The following is a 20,611-nucleotide window of genomic DNA, read 5'->3' as shown; positions in this document are numbered from 1 at the left end:
ACAAAGGTGATTTGATTGAATGCTAACGTAAGAAGCTGTGAAATACATAGATAAAGGATTTGGAGAAAAATGTATTGTCAAAATGCAGAACAGTAAAGATGTATCTGCGAAAATAAAAGTTTCCAATCTATTGTGTGTTTTGTAAATAATAATCCAAAATGCAAAAAGGACAGAGGGAAAATCGTTTCCTTCTGTGGAAAAATCGGAGCAGTACCAGGGATCTGCATACAACAAAGAAGAGGCGGTGATTAGCACAAAATACAACAAGAAGAAAACGGTCAAAAACGAGTTAGCAATAAAGGCCTCAGGAGGTTGAAATAGGGATAACTGACAGGGAGGTAATTGAGGCCTCAGTGGTCTTTTTAAGGAGAAAAAATGATTTATGTTGCTTGTTTGAATTTCCCTCAAATGTTTAGAACTGTTAGTCTTATATTGATGTGATGTATTAATCTTTTCTTGCAGAGTCAATTACACAAAATAGACATTTAAGCTTATTACATGGATAAAGTAGTCTAAACAAAAAAGCTATTATTGAAAGAGTGTTTCTTGTAAAAACAGGAACAGCTTTCTTAGACTGGATGTTGTATTTATAACTGATAATGTGTATAAACTGTGAAAGGAGGAAAAGGTAGGTGAAATGATGATTTTGTAACTGTACAGATGGAAAGGGGTTTTGTAGTTCGATTTGTGTAAATTTTGGATTTTTTTGAAATTTTGGAAAATATTAGCAAAAATTATGATTATGATTTTAACATGTTTTAATTTAGAATATTGATGCTGTATAGGAGGTTATTAAACCCCCTAAGGGTGGATTGTCGTATATTTCTAAATGAAAACATGAACATAGCAAACTGAAAATGTACAAGGAAAATGATTAGAAAGACAAAATGCTGATTGACCCCGCACTCAGCCAACTGGAGGACAATCTGCTGTCAGGGTTTCACAGAAGATGGTTCGCTGATAGGGCAAAAAGACTGTTTATGACGTTAATGCACATTCCACTGGTTGGTTAGCAGCTGTGGTTTAGGCCACCTCCAACTGACAAGGAAGGAGATCATTATCGTTGAAACAGGAACCAAACTCAGAATAACAGTTGAGATCAAAAAGGTCGTATTTACCCTAGGAAGGAATTTCAGGTTACAACACGGCAGCTGCTGCTGACTAATGGACAGGGTCAGAAAGGTGACACCAATGGTGGGAATCTTCCTTTCACATCACAGAGAACTGCCACTAGTTGACAAACAGTGCAAATCAATGATATACTAATAGGTTTAGCAATTTCATAGGTTACATGTAGGCATAACTCTTAGAACTACTAGAATAACTTAGTCACAATAAAGAATAAAAACTCTTAAATACTAGAAGGTAAAACTATACAAATATTGGTCACATGATTTAATCAGGAAATAAGGTGTTATATTAAAGGACGGATATATAGGGTTTGTTGTCTGGGCACTGTCTGAAAGTAGTCTGTTTCTTATCTACACTATGTAAACATTTTGTCACAAGCATAAGGATGTATTACTCAGTGAAACGGATCCCCTCATCAAGTAAAGTGTCAGCAGATTCAAACTGTGAAACCGTTGTCACAGGACCCAAACGGTTGTGTCAGCAGAATAAATTGTGTAACTTGTCACAAGAGACAACAGACAAGCCGGCTACAAGGAATATGGCCAAATAAGGAAGGCAGATTATAGACGTTAATAGGCAGGCAGGGACTCTCTCTCTCTCTCTCTCTCTCTCTCTCTCTCTCTCTCTCTCTCTCTCTCTCTCTCTCTCTCTCTCTCTCTCTCTCTCTCTCGCTCTGATAAAAAGGGCTGTGATGGCGACGGAGAGAGACACTCAGAACACTCACACCAGAAGGGATCTGGAGAGACACGCCACACACCAGAAAGGACCTGGCGAGCCACACAGAACTCGAGAGCCGAGCCTGAGACACAGCGAGAAGGATCCTGAGAGCATGGAGACACAGAGCCATGGACACAGACGATGACAGAGATCGCATCGCAGCTGGAGCGCTGAAAACCTCCACCGACAGAGGGAGAGCCAAGCCGTGACACAGAGGGACTGAGACCCGATGACAGACGAATCGCTTCGCAGCAGGAGAAGCCTACCACCAAAGGAGAGACGAAAAACGAGCGCTCTCTGCTGAGCACCGATACTCGCGGAGACCAGGTTGCCTTGACAACCAGACCAGCAAACCACTAAGAGAGGACTCGTTGTTGCCATGGAACCAAGAGACAACAACGCCAGCACCGAGAAGAAAACTCTGATCACCCTAGCTGATCCGAGCATGGACAACAGCCACATGAAAGAGACAATTAGATTGAACCAAAGAGACGATGTACTTGTTTTAATTCCTGAGCTGTGGTATTAATAAACACCGCAGTTGTATTTTGACCACGTTGTCAGCTCCTCTCTTTACTTGAACCGAACATCTGAGAACTACCTAACCAATGCAGGAGAAGGGTGATAATAGAAAACTATACGATCAATGAACTTAGATATAGGTAAATGAAGAACAGAGAGATACTTCACTATCCTTATGCTATCTTGCTATATCCATCTATTGCTATACAAGAACCACTCCTGTTCTTTTTTTTTTTTTTTATTATTTTTATAAAGTAAAGTGACCTTTTCATTTTGTAAAGAGACCATTTGGTGTGAGCGTGTGCAGCATGTGTGTGTGTGTGTGTGTTTGTGTGTGTGTGTTTGTGTGTGTGTGTGTGTGTGTGTGTGTGTGTGTGTGTGTGTGTGTGTGTGTGTGTGTGTGTGTGTGTGTGTGTGTGTGTGTGTGTGTGTGTGTTTGTGTGTGTGTGTGTGTGTGTGTGTGTGTGTGTGTGTGTTCGTGCTAAGTATGTGTGTTGTGTGTGTGCTCATGTGTGCTTGTGTGTGGAGAGTTCAGTGTTCAAGACTCTGATGGCCTGGGGGAAGAAGCTGAGCCGAAGTCTCTCTGTCCTAGTTGCTGGTGTGCACAGGTGCAGCAGCTTCAACAGGCTGTTGTTGGGGTGGTGAGGGTCTTTCATTATTCTGCAGGCTCTGGATTTGCACCTCTTGTATAGGTCCTGCAGGGGTGGTAGTGCAATTCCCTGTAGTACGCGCAGCTGAGCGCACCACTCTCTGTAGGGCCTTCTTGTCCTGTGCCTTGCTGTTTCCATACCAGGCAGTGATGTTTCCAGTCAAGATGCTCTCTACAGCTCTGGAGTAGAAGGACTGGAGTATCTTCCCCGATACTCTGAACTTCCTTAACTGTGTCAGGTGGTAGAGGCGCTGCTTCGCCTTTTTTTTTACGACTGAGTCTATGTGTGTTGTCCATGTCAGATCCTCTGAGATGTGGACCCCCAGGTACTTAAAGCTGTTCACCCTGTCCAGTGTCCACGGCAGTGATGGGAATAACAGCATTATAAATAACAGCGTTACTAAGGGCATTACTTTTTTCAGTAACGAGTAATCTAACGGATTACTCTTCCAATCTTAATAACGCTGTTACCGTTACTGCCAAAAAATGTGGCGTGTTACTATGATTGAAACAGTTTTTTTCATCAGACCAACTAGATCTCTGCGCCGAGAGACAATACTTTTTTTTAACTGTTCTCCCTTGGTTAGTGGGCAGTGCACGATACAAGCGCATACATGCTGACGATTGGCTGAGGTTGAGTACAATTTCATGGTAAGCCAATCAGAGGTAGAGTTGGGCGGGTGTTCGAAAGCATGCATAATCGGACACACAACGAAAACACAAGCAAGTCAGTCAATGAAAGACCGCGGTCCGCGGGTCTGTGTACGTTTTGATAGTTTGTTTGGCAAGCCCAAATAATCCAAAACGAATCCAACGAACAACACAAGCGAGTCAGTCAACGAGAGACGGGTCCATGAGCGTTTTTTGTTCACTCTTGTGTTTGTTGTGTTGCAGCGCAGGGCACTACAGTAGTGGATGCTCTACTACTGCTGACAGCCTTATCAACATAGTGCTGCACTTCCTGGTTTAATAGCACAGTCTTCAGGTGCTCAGAGAGAGAGAGAGAGAACTAGAGGGATACAGAAAGAGAGTGAGAGACACACATGACACAACTGTTTTTTTTTGCACTACAAAGAGTGTATATCTGTAGGCCTATGTCTTAATAGATTAGATTATTATATCTGTATGTTGTGTATGTCATAAATGTCATGAATTGAAAATGGGGGACCCTGATGTAAACAAGACGAAAGTCTTTCTCTCGTCTGCATCCCCTTGACAATTGTGTATATTGAGCTGTACTGTACTGTACCCATTCTACAATCTGTTAATACAAAATTTCAATCAATCAATCAGTATATATTTGTTATTTATTTTTGGTATAGTGGTTACCAAGCATAGTTTAATGTTGCCCAGTTGTAGCCTGTTGAGGGGCAATACATATAAAAAGTTCCAAAACATCTAGCCGAGGACAGACGCGGCTCTGACGATTTCAATACCAACTGGGGAATAACAGATAAATGAGAGCCTTGGTATAAGTATGAATGATAAAGAAAATCTGAAAGAGTGAGTGATTTTAACTCAAGTTGGTAAAAATTGTTTTAAACACAGAGAAACTTGTTTTTTCAAACGGTAATATTGCAGGAGTGGTTGAAAGTGGTGAGAATGTCGAATACACAGTAGGTTCACCTTGATGAAACGTTGATAGGAGCAATTAAAAGCTTAGATGAAATAACAATAGCAAAGGTTGACAATGTGTCTATTTCAATAACTGGAAATGTCACAATAGAGGTGAAAAAGAAATGGCCAAAAATATTCAGGCCTTTACAAAACCTTGTATTTAAGTATAAAAAAAGGAGGTCGATATAGACTGCATAGCCAAAACAAAAAGGCAAAAAATAAGGCCGATAGTGAGAGAGAGCCGACAACCTTTGCAGACACCCCCGAAATAAGATTGATACCCGAAATTAACCTGATTGATTTGGATGTGATGGACTTCCCTCAGGGGAACAGTATGATAGAGGGATTTGAAAAGATGACTTTGATTCCAACACAGGGGGTCATTGAGGAGAGACAACCAGAGACAACTGTTTTACTCCAACCAGTGTCCGTCGAGCAGGATCCGATCCACGCTGGATTAACCACTTCAGGTGACTGCAAATTGATGAAAGGAGAAAGAAAAAGACGGAGGAGAACTGCATTGTTACAGCAGTCCCAGGAGGCCCACCCTGGCCTTGCGGCTGGAACAGAGATGGACAGGGGTTGGGGTCGCAGATGGAGTGGCCAATATTAAGCGATCCAGAGCCACGGGGACATGGGACCGACAGCAGGTATGGGAATATACATGAACAGTTTTCTCAGCCCACAAGTTTCCCCTGCCCAGATCTTCCCCGACACCAGAACCAGAAGGAGGCGAGGGGCCCGGTGACGGGGAGCCAGACAGCCAGCGCCAGGGTGGAGGAAGAGAGGCTAACGTGCCTCTCTCCAGAATGCACTAAATAAGACAAGACCACTTCTAATTTTAATCTGTTCAGATGTTCTGTTGTGTGTGTGTGTGTGTGTGTGTGTGTGTGTGTGTGTGTGTGTGTGTGTGTGTGTGTGTGTGATTTTCAATTCAATCTCTCTCTCTCTATCTCTCTCTCTCTCTCTCTCTCTCTCTCTCTCTCTCTCTCTCTCTCTCTCTCTCTCTCTCTCTCTCTCTCTCTGGCTTTATTGAGGAAGGGCACACCTCTATCAGCTGAGTAACCATGTGCATCAAAGTGTTGAGTGCTACAGTGTAGGTTAGTATATTAGGACAAGTGCATACCTACATGTATGACCTATATCTATCTACTACTTTTGGATATGAGCATTTTTTCAATACCCAACTATGTAGTGGCCGCTTGTCGCTAGGCTAGGCCTCCTGCTGGGTCCATTCACTGGAATAACAAAGGAATGACTGGGCCTTTGCTCCAGGTGTGAAATGGTTCTAGTGACAATGATCACATTGAATTCTGGGAGTGTAGTTCTCTCATCAGATAGCTGAATGAACTTGGATCAAGTTCAAGTCCTATCCTGAAAAGTAGTTAGGATTTTACCAGAATGTTTGATAGGACATTGATTGAAAACTATCGTCTCAAATTTGACAATTGATGGCTTATTTTGAAGGTATGAATCTGTAATTTTACATTATGTAAAAAAAAAAAGGGAAAATTCTGAGAAGGTGGAGCTAGTTACTTTAGACCTTGAAGGGTTTACCCCACTGACTACCCTGTAGTAGTACTCAACGGGGGTAGGTGTATTGTCCTCCTCGTCACTCCCTTTCCTGGCATAGTCTGGCAGATATTCTGGGGGTTTGTGTTCCCTTGGGGAATACCTCCCACTGCTTGGGGCACTTGACGTCACCCTCAGGTGCTCCTCGTCATCGCCCTCTGGGGGTTGCTGACTGTCTGTCTGCACAACTGTACTAAGTACACTGGGGTGATGTGTTTCTGTTTCTACACACCTTGCTCTGGAGTCCAGCTCTGGCTCCTCTGTGTGTGTCTTGCTCTCACAGGTTGTCTTCGTGACAAACTTGACTAGCATGTGTTTCTGCACTCTCCCGTTACCGGGGTGATAAACTAGGAAAGCAGGACTTCCTCTGTCGTGTCCTACGAAAAATCCTTTTACATCCTTGGACTTGGGTTTTCCCCTGTCCTGCAGGTGCGCATAACACACTGATCCAAATCGGTGCATTCTGGCTAGATTACACTTCTTTCCTTTCAGCGCTGTATACGGGGTGGTGCCCGAGTGCTTATTAAAGCACCTGTTTCTGGTATAAGCGGCTTCTTGCACCGCATAATGCCACAGGCTCTTTGGTAAGTTACTATCTGCTAGCTTACGCCTAGCCATTTCGAAAAGGGTGTGCCATTCCCTCTCTGCCACCCCGCTCTGGTGTGTGGGATATGGACGTGACGTCTTGTGTCTTATCTTATACCTTCTCAACAGTGATTGGAACTCTCTGTTTGTGAACTGGTAACGTATATTTCTATAATGTAACGTATCTCTAATCGATCGTTGTCTTAGCTCGTATAGTGGACTTTCCTTTTCTCTGTGTTGAAGACATGTTGTTTCATTCATTCGATTGGCTCGCTTGAAATGAATCTGAGACGACACGATAGCGTGGCAGGTATAAACAGAACGCGATCTGTGTTTTAATGAAAACACAGCTCAATCATCAGGTTTAACAGCTTAAAAATGACTTCTATTCTAATATCGTCTTCTTCTCGTGGTTGCTGGTTGCGTCTCTCTTCTCGAATCGTCCTAGTGGTCGCGTCTCCGGGATGATTCTTCTATGTGTCTCTCCTTCAGCGAGCACCCCTGTTTAAGAAACTAAAGCCACACCCCTCGTCCTGTTCCGTCATGTGACGTAAGCCCAGGAGCATGGCTTTCTCTGATTCGCTGAATTACTTTAGATGGCATCCATTTTGTGAACACGTCATCTTGTATTTGAGAATCGTTTCCTTGTAAGGCGCTATTGAGTTGTTAGAGACTGATTTTACCGTAAATGGAGGGAGTCACTATAATTACCGATACAACCACCAGCAGTTTACTTCAAATCACTATTCCTATGTGGTACCTTGTTTTATAAGGATTTAAACTTACAGATTACTTCCTGATTATTAAACTATATTAGGTTAATTGTTTTTCCCGAATTCTGGGGCCTTCTACATCTATTTAAACCTAATTATTGATCTTTAACCATGCTTATTGTTTTATCTAATCTAAAGTATTCTTTGACTTAGTTTTAACCTGTTCAAACACTCAAACATTGTAACCAACTTCTAATTTTAGTTAATAATATAGTTTGTAGCTTAACTTAACTTCTAAAAGATCAATCCGTTTCTTGTTTAGTCTCAAACTGTTCCATACTATAATCTAAACCTGTCTAGTCTAATTTTAATACATCATACTTTATATTTTAGTTTACTGTTGTCCAAATTTAGGCAATTAATTACAAAGTAGTTCCTGTGGCCAGAAGGCGACCAGGTGCCCTCTGTGGAAGTTGGACCCATAAAGATTGAAATAGGTTTTTTTTGTTTTTATTAAGGATCCCCATTAGCTGGTGCCATGGCTCCCAGCTAGTCTTCCTGGGGTCCACACAACACAATACATAAAACAGTTAATGCATAGATCAATACAAAAGATAAAAACAAGGATTTAGTATATAGCAAAATATGATACTTTCACAGATGCTATAGATAGAAATAAAAAACAAAACAATTAACTAAAAACATACAATAAATATCCATTTTAAAAGATACAAAATGAGAACTTGTAGGCTAATAGGCAAAAACCCATACACAAATGCAATACACATAAAGGGAACAACTGTAATTGAGATTTGAGTTTCTTTTTAAAAATTGATTTACTAAAAGTGTAGAGATAACTAGGTAGGTTGTTCCAGAGTGTTATGCACCTATAAATAAAAGACCGCTTTAAAGCATTGGTTCTAGGACGAGGGAGTACAAACTGACCATTTCTGGCCCCTCTTGTATTATGGTCTTGTATAGAGCTTCTGTAAACCAGTTGCTCAAACACAACATATGGAGTCTTGCTGTTAATGACTGATTTACACAATACAAGTGAGTTAGACGATAACCTTTTTTCAACTGTGAGCCAGGAGAGACCAGCATGCATACGGTTGACATTGGACCTTAGTGAGCAACCCAAAGCCAACCATGCTGCCCTGTTCTGGACTACCTGTAGTCTCCTGATCTCACCTTTGGTGGCAGATAACCAGATCACCGAACAATAATCAACATGACACAGGACTAGACTCTGAATAATCTGACGTAGAAGAGGACGATCAACAAAAGAAGCAAATTTTCTAACAATGCCTACAGCTCTTCCCATCTTTGAGACAATGTTAGTGATGTGGTTTGACCAAGATAGAGTACTATCCAGTGTCACTCCCAGGAGCTTAATGCTTTCAACTTGCTTAACGATGGAGTTGAATTTAAAATAAGCTTTGGGTTACAAGACAACCCATGCCTCGATCCAAACACCATTGCTTTTTGTCTTAGAGATGTTCAGTACAAGCCTGTTAGCTACTATCCAATCATTCACATCATTAAGTTCTCTGCTCAGGACTTCATTAAGCATACCATTTGATGGAGAAGCATAATACAAGGTGGAATCATCTGCATATTGGACCAATTTGGCATTCTTAGTAGCCCACGGTAGGTCATTGGTGAACACTGAGTAGAGCAGAGGCCCTAGGGAGCTCCCCTGTGGAACACCACACTCCAAACTTCTACTACTAGATAGGCTGCCATTCAAATAAACCTGCTGAGATCTGGAGGACAGATAACTCTGCATCCACATCAAAGCCAGGGGATTAAAACCTTAACATTTAAGTTTATCAATCAAGAGAGAATGGTCAAGCACATCAAATGCAGCACTGAAATCTAAAAACACAGCTCCCACTATCATGGAGTTGTCAATAGCTCTGAGCCAGTCGTCAGTCATCTGAAATAGAGCAGTTGATGTGGAGTGACCAGATCTGTATGCATGTTGAGACTCTGTAGCCAGACTGTTAAACTGAAAATATTCTTGGATTTGTGCAAAAACACACTTTTCCATGATTTTGCTTAAAACTGGTAAAATGCTTATAGGTCTGGAGTTGCCCTCATTAAAAACTGATTTGGAGTCTTTGGGTAAAGGAGTAACCTTAGCCTCCTTCCATCTCTTTGGACATAGTCCCACTTGTATACATCTATTAATAATATGACACACTGGACTTGCTATGATCGTAGCAGTAATTCTCAATAATTTACTATCCAAGTTGTCTGTGCCAGCTAACTTGCTGTCAGGTAGAGCCTGGAGTAACCTTTCAATATCACTAACCTCAACCTGTTTAAAATCAAATTTACACCCTTTATCTTTCATTATGATATTCTTAATTATGTCATTTGATTTTGTATTGTTTGAGATGTGCATTCCCTGCCTGAGCTGATGATGGTGATTAGCTCACAGCCTAACAGTGGGTCCCTGAGTGACCTGTTGGGTTCTGGATAGAGTAAACAGGAACTGTTGAACTGCTAACTTTATCTGGTCTTCAGGCGCCATATATGGCCTAGAGTATTTACAGTTGGCCTAATCCATCACAATGTCTCCATTGTGTGGGGGAAGGTTTTGGTCAACAGCCATCTGTTCAACTGTTTAACTTACTAGCCTCAAGACTTCTATAGTCATCAAAATAGGGTGTTGTTTTAGTGACTTCTCCTTTGCCAGAGAGACAGACAGATAATGTATTCTCTAATCAATTCTACGTTTAGTTACTTTGTCATTTAGTTTTATCACTTGATATTTTCCTAAGAATCTATTGAATAACAGCAGAATATGGCTTATTAGCTATCTTATACCTATGTTATCTGGGAGTACTCTATTGTATTTTTAGCATGATCTAGTTCCTTGCACCTATTTATCAAGGGTTTTTGGCAGATATAAATGCAGATTAACTGTTTTCCCTATATCCACTTACAACAGCATTGTCCCCTGCACGTATACATTCCTTGGGAGAAGACATGTTTAATTTTGATAATTTACGACAGTCCCCCGTTTGGGGGTTCATACCCACATATAAACCGTATAATTCTAAATTAAACATCTCTGTTTCCTTATATCACCCATATTCTTGCTAACATTTCTTTAAACATTTTTAAATTACAAACTCCGAAATACCAAAACCCTGTCCTTCTGTACAGTTATAAAATCATCATTCACTCTTCCCCCCACCCTCGTTAGACTTCTCCCCAGTCACACACACCATCAGTTATTGATATGACTTCAGACTATTGGAAGGTAATCAACCAAGAATTGGCTTCCAAATTTATCAGCTTTTCTGTTTATGACTATTTCTTTATCCATGTAATTAGCTTAAATGTCTAGTTTATGCAATGTACTCTGCAATAAAAGATTAATACATCACACCAAAAAAGATTAACATTCTAAGAAAAGAGGGAGACTTTAACAAAAACATATATACAATTTCTCTCTCAAAGGACCCCTGCTGGTCAGTTTTATCCTTAGCTCCAACCCTGTCAGTTATCCCTTTTCAAACCTTCTGAGGTTTACTGCTAAGTTATTTTAACCGTTGCTCCTCCTTTGCGTGTGCGCTAAGCGCTTTTTCCTCGGTTGTGTGCAGCCTCGGTACTGCCCCGATATCCACAGAAGGAAATGATGTTTCCCTCTGTCCTGTTATTGCTTTTGGATTTGTTATTACAACACACAATTGATTGGAAGATCACATTTTCCCCCCCAGATACATTCTTCTACTGTTCTGCATTGACAATCCATTTATCTATATATTCCATGGCTTCTTATGTTATTATTCAATTAAATCACCTTTCTCTAATTTATTTTGTGCTGTACTATATTACTAGATCAAATGTCTCAAGTTCAACACAACACTACTCCACCCCCGTTTGAGAGTGGAATAATCATTATTACACAATCATACCTTATTTCCAGACAGGTCCCCGACCATACAGCACAGCTCTGACGGGTCTCATTCACCAACCGACCCTATGCGTGGTAACAAACCATAGTCCCCTTAAACACACATCTTCCACACACTCTGCCAGCCTCCAAAAAGTCATCACAGAGTCCCCCATAAGCCAATTATCAATTACACACGTCCACACCTCACATGAAAACTATTTGGCCAATAGCTTACCTATGTACAGAGAACCTTGTTTCCCCAACTCTTACCACACCCCAAAACGTGACACAACCTCCCATATTCTACATTTGGACTCTTAATGAGCGGAAAATCAAATCATGAACCAGCTCTAGTCCACTCTCCACGTTTCCAGCCTATCATATAGACATTCCTACCAGTCCCGCTGTGTCACCACCAACCTGCTACCCTGACCAGCGAGAGAGGAAAAAAAAGAAAACGCCAAAAAAATAAAAGAAAACGTGAGTGTCATATCATGCAACACACCCATCAAAACAGAATCAAACAACCATCCAGAGGCATAAATACCCATGTAAAAACTAGGAAAGAAAATAAAAATAAAATAAAACACTATATATACATTCTCTCATGCCTTTTTTATTTAAATTTTTTTTAAGTCTTCTTGACCACCCTTTGATCAAGCATGTATAATCACTACTAATCACTACTGAAATAGTCCTTTTTTATTACACTGTCTAATATTAAAATGTTCCATTTTTCATTTGACCTGACTCCCACTGCCATGCCTCCCACCCACAAAGCAGGCAACTCCTTGGATCTCATATTTTCCTATAACTCCAGCATCATTAACACCACGGTAACTCCCCTACATGTATCTGACCATACCTTCATATTCTTCTCACTAACTCTCATGCTTAACCGAAAGGTCTTCACCCCAACTCAAACCGTCTCACTCAGATGCAACCTGCCCTACCTATTCCCCTCCACCCTCTCCTCTGACATACTATCCGCTCTACCTTTGAGTGACACCTTCTCTGCTCTCTCCACAGAGATGGCAACCTCCACCCTCCTCTCAGCCCTTGCAACCTCCTTCGACAAGCTGTCCCCTCGTTGAGAAACCTGCCCGCCGTTCCCCACCCAGTCCATGGCTGACAGATCCAGTGAGAGAACAAAGACAGTTCCTGAGAGCAGCTGAAAGGAAGTATAGAAAGTCACGCCTCACTGCTGACATCGACACATATCACAACCTCTTGTTAACATTCTCCAAAACCATTACTAATGCCAAAGCTTCTTTCTTTCACCATAGGATCGAGGCCTCTGCCAAGAATCTTCGCAAACTGCATGCTACCATGTCCTCCCTCCTCACTCCCCCCCACCCCCCCTCCCTCATCTTTCTCTGGCGAAGACTTTGCGATCTTCTTTGAGGGAAAAGTGGAGAACATCCGCAGCTCCTTCTCCCAACCCCCACCCATTCCAAATGCTGAATCGAGAACCTCATCCTTGACTCTGTCATCTTTCTCTCCCATTACAGAAGCCGAGACCCTGACACTGGTAACGTCGAACCGTCCGACTACATGCCAGCTGGACCGGCTACCCTCCCCACTCCTCCAGACCATAGCACCAGACATCCTCCCATTCCTAACTGCAACCATCAACTCCTCACTCAACTCGGGGGTGGTCCCCACCTCCCTAAAACAAGCCAGAGTCACGCCCCTCATAAAAAAACCATCTTTGAACCCTACCGTCATAGGCAACTACCGTCCTGTCTCTCTTCTCTCCTTCCTTTCTAAAACACTTGAACGTGCTGTATCCAACAAACTTACTGCTTATCTCTTACAGAATGACCCCCTAATCAGTCAGGTTTCAGGACTGGTCACTCCACAGAGACAGCCCTCATTGCGGTCACAGAGGCACTTCACTTAGCAAAAGCGAAAGGCCTCTCCTCTGTCCTGATTCTCCTAGATCTATCTGCAGCCTTCGACATAGTCAACCACCAGATCCTCCTTGCGGCCCTCGCAGGAATGGGAGTGGCTGGCTCTGCGCTGACATGGCTGTCATCATACCTCAATGACCGCTCCTACCAAGTGTCATGGAGAGGGACCCTGTCGGCCACCCGCCCCCTGCGGACGGGTGTCCCCCAGGGCTCAGTTTCAGGACCCCTTCTCTTCTCCCTCTACACTAAATCACTGGGTAACATTATCACGTCTCATGGCTTCTCCTACCATTGTTATGCCGACGATACTCAACTCTTCCTCTCCTTCCCTCCCTCAGATATCCACGTCTCTGAGCGGATCTCGGCCTGTCTGTCCGACATCTCCGCCTGAATGACGACCAACCACCTCAAACTGAACCTAAGCAAAACAGAATTGCTCCACCTGCCGGCCAAATCCTCCCCCCTGACCGACCTTTCCATCACAGTCGAGAATGCAGCTGTGACCGCGTCCCCGACCGCCAAGAACCTTGGTGTTGTCCTCGACGACCAGTTGAACTTCTCTGCTCACATCGCAGCGACAACCAGAACCTGCAGATTCCTCCTGAGCAACGTCAGAAGGATCCACCCCTTCCTGACAAAAGAAGCCACCCAACTCCTCGTCCAATCAACAGTCATCTCCCGCCTCGACTACTGTAATGCACTGCTTGCTGGCCTCCCGGCCACTGCCACTAAGCCTCTTCAACTCATTCAGAACGCAGCGGCCCGCCTGATCTCAAACCTACCGAAGTCGGCCCATGTCACCCCACTTCTTAGGGACCTGCACTGGCTCCCCATTGCTGCACGAATCCGCTTCAAGGCCCTCGACCTAGCATACCGTGCGGCAAAGGGAACCGCTCCCGCCTACCTCCGGTCAATGGTCTCTAACTACACACCCTCAAGACCCCTACGCTCTGCATCTTCTGGCCGCCTCAGACCTACTCCTATCCAAGCTCCAAGAGGGTCATCAAAGAGAAGTCGCCTATTCTCAGTCCTTGCCCCACAATGGTGGAATGAACTACCCACCCCAGTTAGGACAGCCGAAACACGTCCAATCTTTCGCCGTCGACTAAAGACGCACTTATTCAACCATTATCTGAATTAAAAAATAAAAATAAAAAATCTAACCCTAACTAACCGTACTGTCATGCACTTGTCCTAATAAACTAACCTACACTGTAGCACTCAACACTTTGCTGTGCGATCTGAGGAGGATTTGCTTTTGTTTGCCTTCAAACATGGTCTCCATCACTTCAGTCATACATTATTTTATTATGTATGCATCAGAGAATGGCTTCTTGTGTTTAGCCAACACCCATGCCACTGAGTGAGGACTTGGTTGCTTCACCTTTGAATTGCAGCGATTTTCACTGTTGACTTTTATTTTACTGGCCATCTTTGAACATGCCATATTTTTCTACTAGCTGCCTGCTGGCAAAACTATGCTACTCGCTACAGTACCTGAAGATTAGACTACCTGTATATGCGCTGTCAACTCTCGCTCTGACTCCGACCCGTTGAAAGAGACAACACGCATTTCGTGAAGACCCGCCCTACTCTGCCTCTGATTCGCAGACTGTGGGTGGGGGGGGGGGGATTCTGACGGGACGCTGAATAAGATTGGACCAAAGCAGTAGACAGACACAGGCAGTTGGAGCAGTGCAGCCGGACAGGAGCTTGCAGAGGAGATAGCAGAGAATTTCGAGGATACCTGCTATACGCACTGATGACAGGATATATTTCCTTCCACTTGGTATCACTCTCGAATCACGTTTCAACCACTAACGTTGCTGCCATGAGCCTTCGCTATGGTAGCCTACAAGTGATAAAATAAATAAAACGCCCAACTCGCTGTACAAGAAATTCCTTCTGTGTGTGTGTGTGTGTGTGTGTGTGTGCTCTACTGGGCGCACCTTTCTACTCTAGAAAACTGTGAGATAACTCATAACTCGTACACACACGCACTCTGTCTCTACTCATACAGTAGGAGTAGTTGATGTTTTAGCGCGACGTGGGTATATACACGGGCGAGGATGAAAAGCATGTTAGACTACTTTTTATTCATAAGTTAACGTTCCGTCGGGTCCGCGTGTATTCTCGAGAATGATAATAATAATAATGCAGTCCACCTCTTCCTTCTTTCTTTGCACATAAAAAGCAAGTAGTTAATGTTTTATCGCGACGTCATAGACTGGTCTCTGATACTACCTCTCACCTCTGCAGGGTCTAACACCTATTCACAGCGCACACACTTCTCTTGTGTGTGTGCGCGCGTGCGTGTATGTGCGTTTCGTGACGCGCTGTAGTTCTCTGGCAAGCGGAGATAATTACAAGCATACCATCTAGCAATAATTAAACGTATTTACAAGTCGTATTATGTTTAGCAAGTAAGGAGACATATATAGTACATCTCAAAGCACTCGAAATTGTCATTTTTCTATTTTTACAGATTTCTGAAAAGCGCGACTTCCAGAGCATTTATGAGTCATTCTAAATCCCTTTGTTCTCCGCCCACGGGTCCAAAAAGCCCTGTCAACCTCAAGGGGTTAAGGAGGCCACATTGTCCCCCGAAGAGGGCAGACATACAGTGGGAGGAAAATGGGTGTATTCAACCAAGTTACCAGAGGGCAGACAGACAGTGGGAGGGAAATGGTTGTATTCGATCCAGGAGGGTATTGAAGACCACGGTAAATACAAAGTATGGTTCATAGAAAATTGATTAAATGCTGAAGAAATGAGCCATATCTTTGGGCCCATGTTTAAGTACAGAGGTGGATGAGTTACCAGGTTTAAAATACTGAAATGGATCTTATGTTTAACCCCATGTTTAAGTACAGAGGTGGGTGGTTTACAATGTTAAAGTACAGAGGTGATTCAATGTTTAAATACAAAAGAGGATCTATGTTTAAAATACAGAAGTGGAGGATTTGATCATCGCTCCAGACCACAAAAGAAATACCTAGGCAGGTTAAACCATTTATAGGTATGGACTTCGAACAGTCTGCCAACTGTGTAAAAATATCCCAGATGAGATATGTGGGAAAAGGTCCTGAGATGTTTTTGACTGAAGTAAGAAATGTATAGATAATCTGTGGGTAGCTTCATTCTGTTGGACAACCTGTACTCGCCCTGACCTATGTTCTGTAGTGAGTAAGAGTGTCATAGTATTTTTGTTGACCCAACAGAGAATCATTGAACTACGTCAAAAATATGTTTTTCGTTATCCCAGAGGTGCTGCAGACGGACAGCAGTGTTTCAGAAAAGACAACAAAGGTTTAAGGGCTTAGAGCCTACAGTGATACTATCAGCCTGTGAAGCTGAGTATATGTTTCTAGCTATGACAATGCAAAAATGTGTTTATCTAGAGCAACTGCTCGAAGTGATGAAGATAAGGTTATGAATGTATTGCTTAAAATGCAGTAGGTAATTGAAATGTATCCTCTACCGAATATGGTGTTTTTGAAGAATGGGCGTTCTGTCAAAACCGTTTAAAATGATGAACATTGTGTATATATGGTTTATGAGGACAACCAGGGGACCATTGTGATTACTAGGAACCCAATATGTCAATATAGATGTAAACATGTCATTATAAATAATATCATCTCATCAGGTATGTCATCAGATAAGAAGGAATGACACCGGTTTACTGTCCAATGGACGACAGAGTAATAGATACTATGAGAGAGCCTGTTTCAAATTAAAATTGAAGGGATTTGCAAAGGTCATGTTTAATGTGAAGATATTGACTGTCATACCCTATGGATATTTTTGGGATTATATTATTTCCTTTGTTAAATGTTTTTCCCAGAAGTCAGCCAGTATGCTAATTGTAATAATTGTCTCCACCAGTGACTGTCTAGTTGCATATATATCTGTTCCCACTAGAGGGCGCTCTAGGCGGAGCCACCCAGGTACTCCACCTTGTGGCGAGTATAAAAGCAAAGGTATACTCCCATTTCTTTCTCTCCCCCAATGTCTCTCAGTGAGAGAAGAACATGTATGTTACTGCTGCTCTTTCCATGTGAATAAAAAGAAACTACGCCAGTTCAGGATCAAGATAGAAACCATGCCTCTTGACCACATTATTGTCGCCCTATAGCCGAATTCTGTTAACAGTGTTCTATATATATTCAACAATTCTCTCAGAAGATCTCATTCTGCATCTACTAACTAACTCAGACTGTTGAATTGTGAACGTTGGCTTTGTTTCATGGAATCCTTGTCGTTTTGGGAGCATAGAGTTTCATAGCGGTGGATCTGGAGGTGTGGTCGTTAGCCGCAGCAGCGTTCCAGCTTTTCTGACCAGACTTTGGACACTGGTGGAAAACCCATAAACTGACCCTCTCATCTGCTGGAGCCCAAATGGAACTAGTTTTCATCTATTTGACCACGGTCGCTTCTCCAAGGAGGTTCTTCCAAAGTTTTTCAAGCACAACAACATGGCCAGCTTCGTACGACAACTCAACATATATGGATTCCGTAAGGTGGTCCACGAGCATGGGGTTCTTGTGAAACAGGAGTTAGACGACACAGAGTTCCAACATCCTTATTTCATCAGAGGACAAGATCAGCTGCTGAAGAACATCAAACGCAAAGTCACCAATGTGTCCAATCTGAAGCAGGATGAGCTGAAGGTGTTTCCTGAGGAGGTGTCTAAGATCCTCAGTGATGTTCAGCTGATGAAGGGAAAACAGGAGAACAGCGAATCTAAGATCATCTCTATTAAACACGAGAACGAGGCTGTGGAGGGAAATTGCCAGTCTGAAACAGAAAGACTCCCCAGGTGGCCAAAAAGTTCCGGCCCATTAATGGCCTGTATCCGGCAGGCCGGAAGAAATTAGTCGGCCCAAGTCCGGTTGCCAGAGTCGGCCAAGTAGGCGGCAATGACTGACTGGCCGATTCCAGCCCGAGTACACTGGGCCAGGTCCGGGGTTGCCGGAAGCGGTGAACGTCCGGAATTGGCGGAATCGGCCCAGTAGGCGGCAATGACTGACTGGCCGATTGCGGCCCGAGTACACTGGGCCATGTCCGGGGTTGCCGGAAGCGGTGAACGTCCGGTTGCCTAAAGCAGCCCAGATGCGGCCCAAACACACTGGGCCAGGTCTGGTTGCCCGAAGCCTAGCCGACACTGCCAATGCAATGGTACTACACAGTAAATTCCACTCAAACTGAGTACATTTGATTCAAACTGAGTAAAGAAATTTTACTCAGTTTGAATGAAATGTACTCAGTTTGAGTCAAATTTACTTTGCGGAATTTACTGTGTACCCAGTATTCTGCCAGAGCTACTCCACTATCTGCCTATGACCATACATTACCGGAAATACAGTAGGAAATGGTTGATTAGTAATACAATGCCACATATTTAAGGACCCTTCCCTTTACCAATGGAGTATTGGCATGTCCCTCATTGAACAATTCAGAAGTTTACATGCTGTCTCCTACCTCACTGAAATATATTCTCAGTGTATGTGCACATTGTACACAATATACACCATTCTGCAGTGAAGCTCAAATATCAAGTAAAGTAACAATTACCCCCATACATGCTACTTTTTCCAGTTAAAAATGACAACTTGAATAGATATTTAAACATTTATTAACAAAAAAATATCACATCCTCCTCTCTGAACCCAACGACAAAGCCTCCAATGAAATGAACCCATTGTTCCCCTGCAACAGCTTCTCCCACAGGGGATCTTTGATTAAACACCTGCTATCAGAAGAATATAGACAGTCAGAAAAAAAAGTTCACTGTTTACTACTTAAGTACATTTAAAAGTAGAAACTTTGACTTTTACTCAAGTGTGTACTTTCACTTAAACTTTCATGTTAGTCTAGCTTAGCAAAATTTTTTAGGAGAATTAATACAAAAACGAGTGATATGGCCGTTCAGTTGTAAATGAAAGCCTGCATTTAGTAAGACGTTGTTTATAAATGTCTTTTGGTTTGGTTATGAATGAATGACAGCATCTCTATAGCACAGCTCTATTACTAGGACATAAAGTGCTTTGGAATGACTGTATACATCATTCACAACGGGTGGCCCCAGCAGGAATCAAACTCCTAACCGTGACAGTGTTAGTGCAATGCTCGGAGTGCCAAGCACAAGACCCCAATGTTATGCGGGGCTCTGCTCATAGGCGGGCGGCTCGTGGCGTGGCTCGTAGTCCTGGTTGTAGAAGCAACCGTCGCCCTCCATGGAGACCCCCCTCCTCCCGCGTCACCCCAGCGAGGTGGCGGGTGGCGACCCTGACGAGGTGAGCCATGGTGGGGTGGCGGGGGGCCGGCAGGGGGAGGCCCCTGGCCCTGGGGGGGGGGCTCCGGAGAAAAGCGTCAGGGGGCCGGGCCGGGAGGCGCCCCTGGGGCAACCCGGGAGGCGTGGGCATAGCCTTACGGACCACGGGGGAATAGGTGACGTGGGGGCGTAGCGTGGCGGGGGTCTGGGGGAGCTGTCGCCGGCCCCGGCGAGGCGTGCTGGTCCCCGACGTGGAGGGGACGGGACTTCCACTCACTGCCCTACACGAAAAGTGAAAAAGGCAAATAAAAAGAACGAACCACAAATTCAACGACAGAAGAGAAGATGATGAGATAGAGAGAGAGAGAAGAGAGAGAGAGAGAAGAGAGAGAAGAGAGAGAGAAGTGCTTTGAAGTAGCCATGAAGTGCTTTGAGAAGCTAGTAAAGGGCTACATCTGCTCCTCCCTCCCCATCAACATGGACCCCCTGCAATTTGCATACCGCCCCAACAGGTCCACGGAGGACGCCATAGCCCATGTGCTGCACACAGCAGCATCACACCTGGACAAGAGGCAGGGGAACTATGTGAGAATGCTATTCATCGACTACAGCTCGGCATTCAATACCATAGTCCCCTCCATACTCATAGCCAAGCTCAGGGACCTGGGCTTGAACTATGACCTCTGCCAGTGGGTCTTGGACTTCCTGACTGGCAGACCCCAGGTGGTGAGAGCAGGCAACTGCACCTCCTCATCCATCACCCTCAACATAGGGGCCCCCCAGGGCTGTGTTCTGAGTCCCCTCCTCTACTCCCTGTACACACACGACTGTGTGGCTCAGCGGAGTAGCAATACAATCATCAAATTTGCTGACGACACAGTGGTGGTGGGCCTGATCTCTGCCAACGACGAGAGGGCCTACCTGGAAGAGGTCAAGGTCCTGGTGGGATGGTGCCAGGAAAACAGCCTCTCCCTGAACGTCAGCAAAACAAAGGAGATGATT

General features: G+C 43.7%; 1 pseudogene across 1 annotated transcript in view; it reads left to right on the top strand.

Annotated features, from left to right (window-relative positions):
* Positions 1 to 20,611, top strand: part of LOC311228475 (heat shock factor protein 1-like) — a 58,874-nt pseudogene that overhangs the window by 21,750 nt on the left and 16,513 nt on the right. Inside the window, exon 2 of the transcript in view lies at positions 17,648 to 18,154. The product of the transcript in view is annotated as a heat shock factor protein 1-like (transcript). The remainder of the gene's footprint in view (positions 1 to 17,647; positions 18,155 to 20,611) is intronic.

This window comes from Notolepis coatsorum (genome assembly GCF_963971535.1).
Source record: "Notolepis coatsorum genome assembly, chromosome: 5".
Lineage (NCBI taxonomy): Eukaryota > Metazoa > Chordata > Actinopteri > Aulopiformes > Paralepididae > Notolepis > Notolepis coatsorum.
The sequence above is the reverse complement of the archived record's forward strand: the minus strand, read 5'-3'. Positions and strand labels throughout refer to the sequence as shown.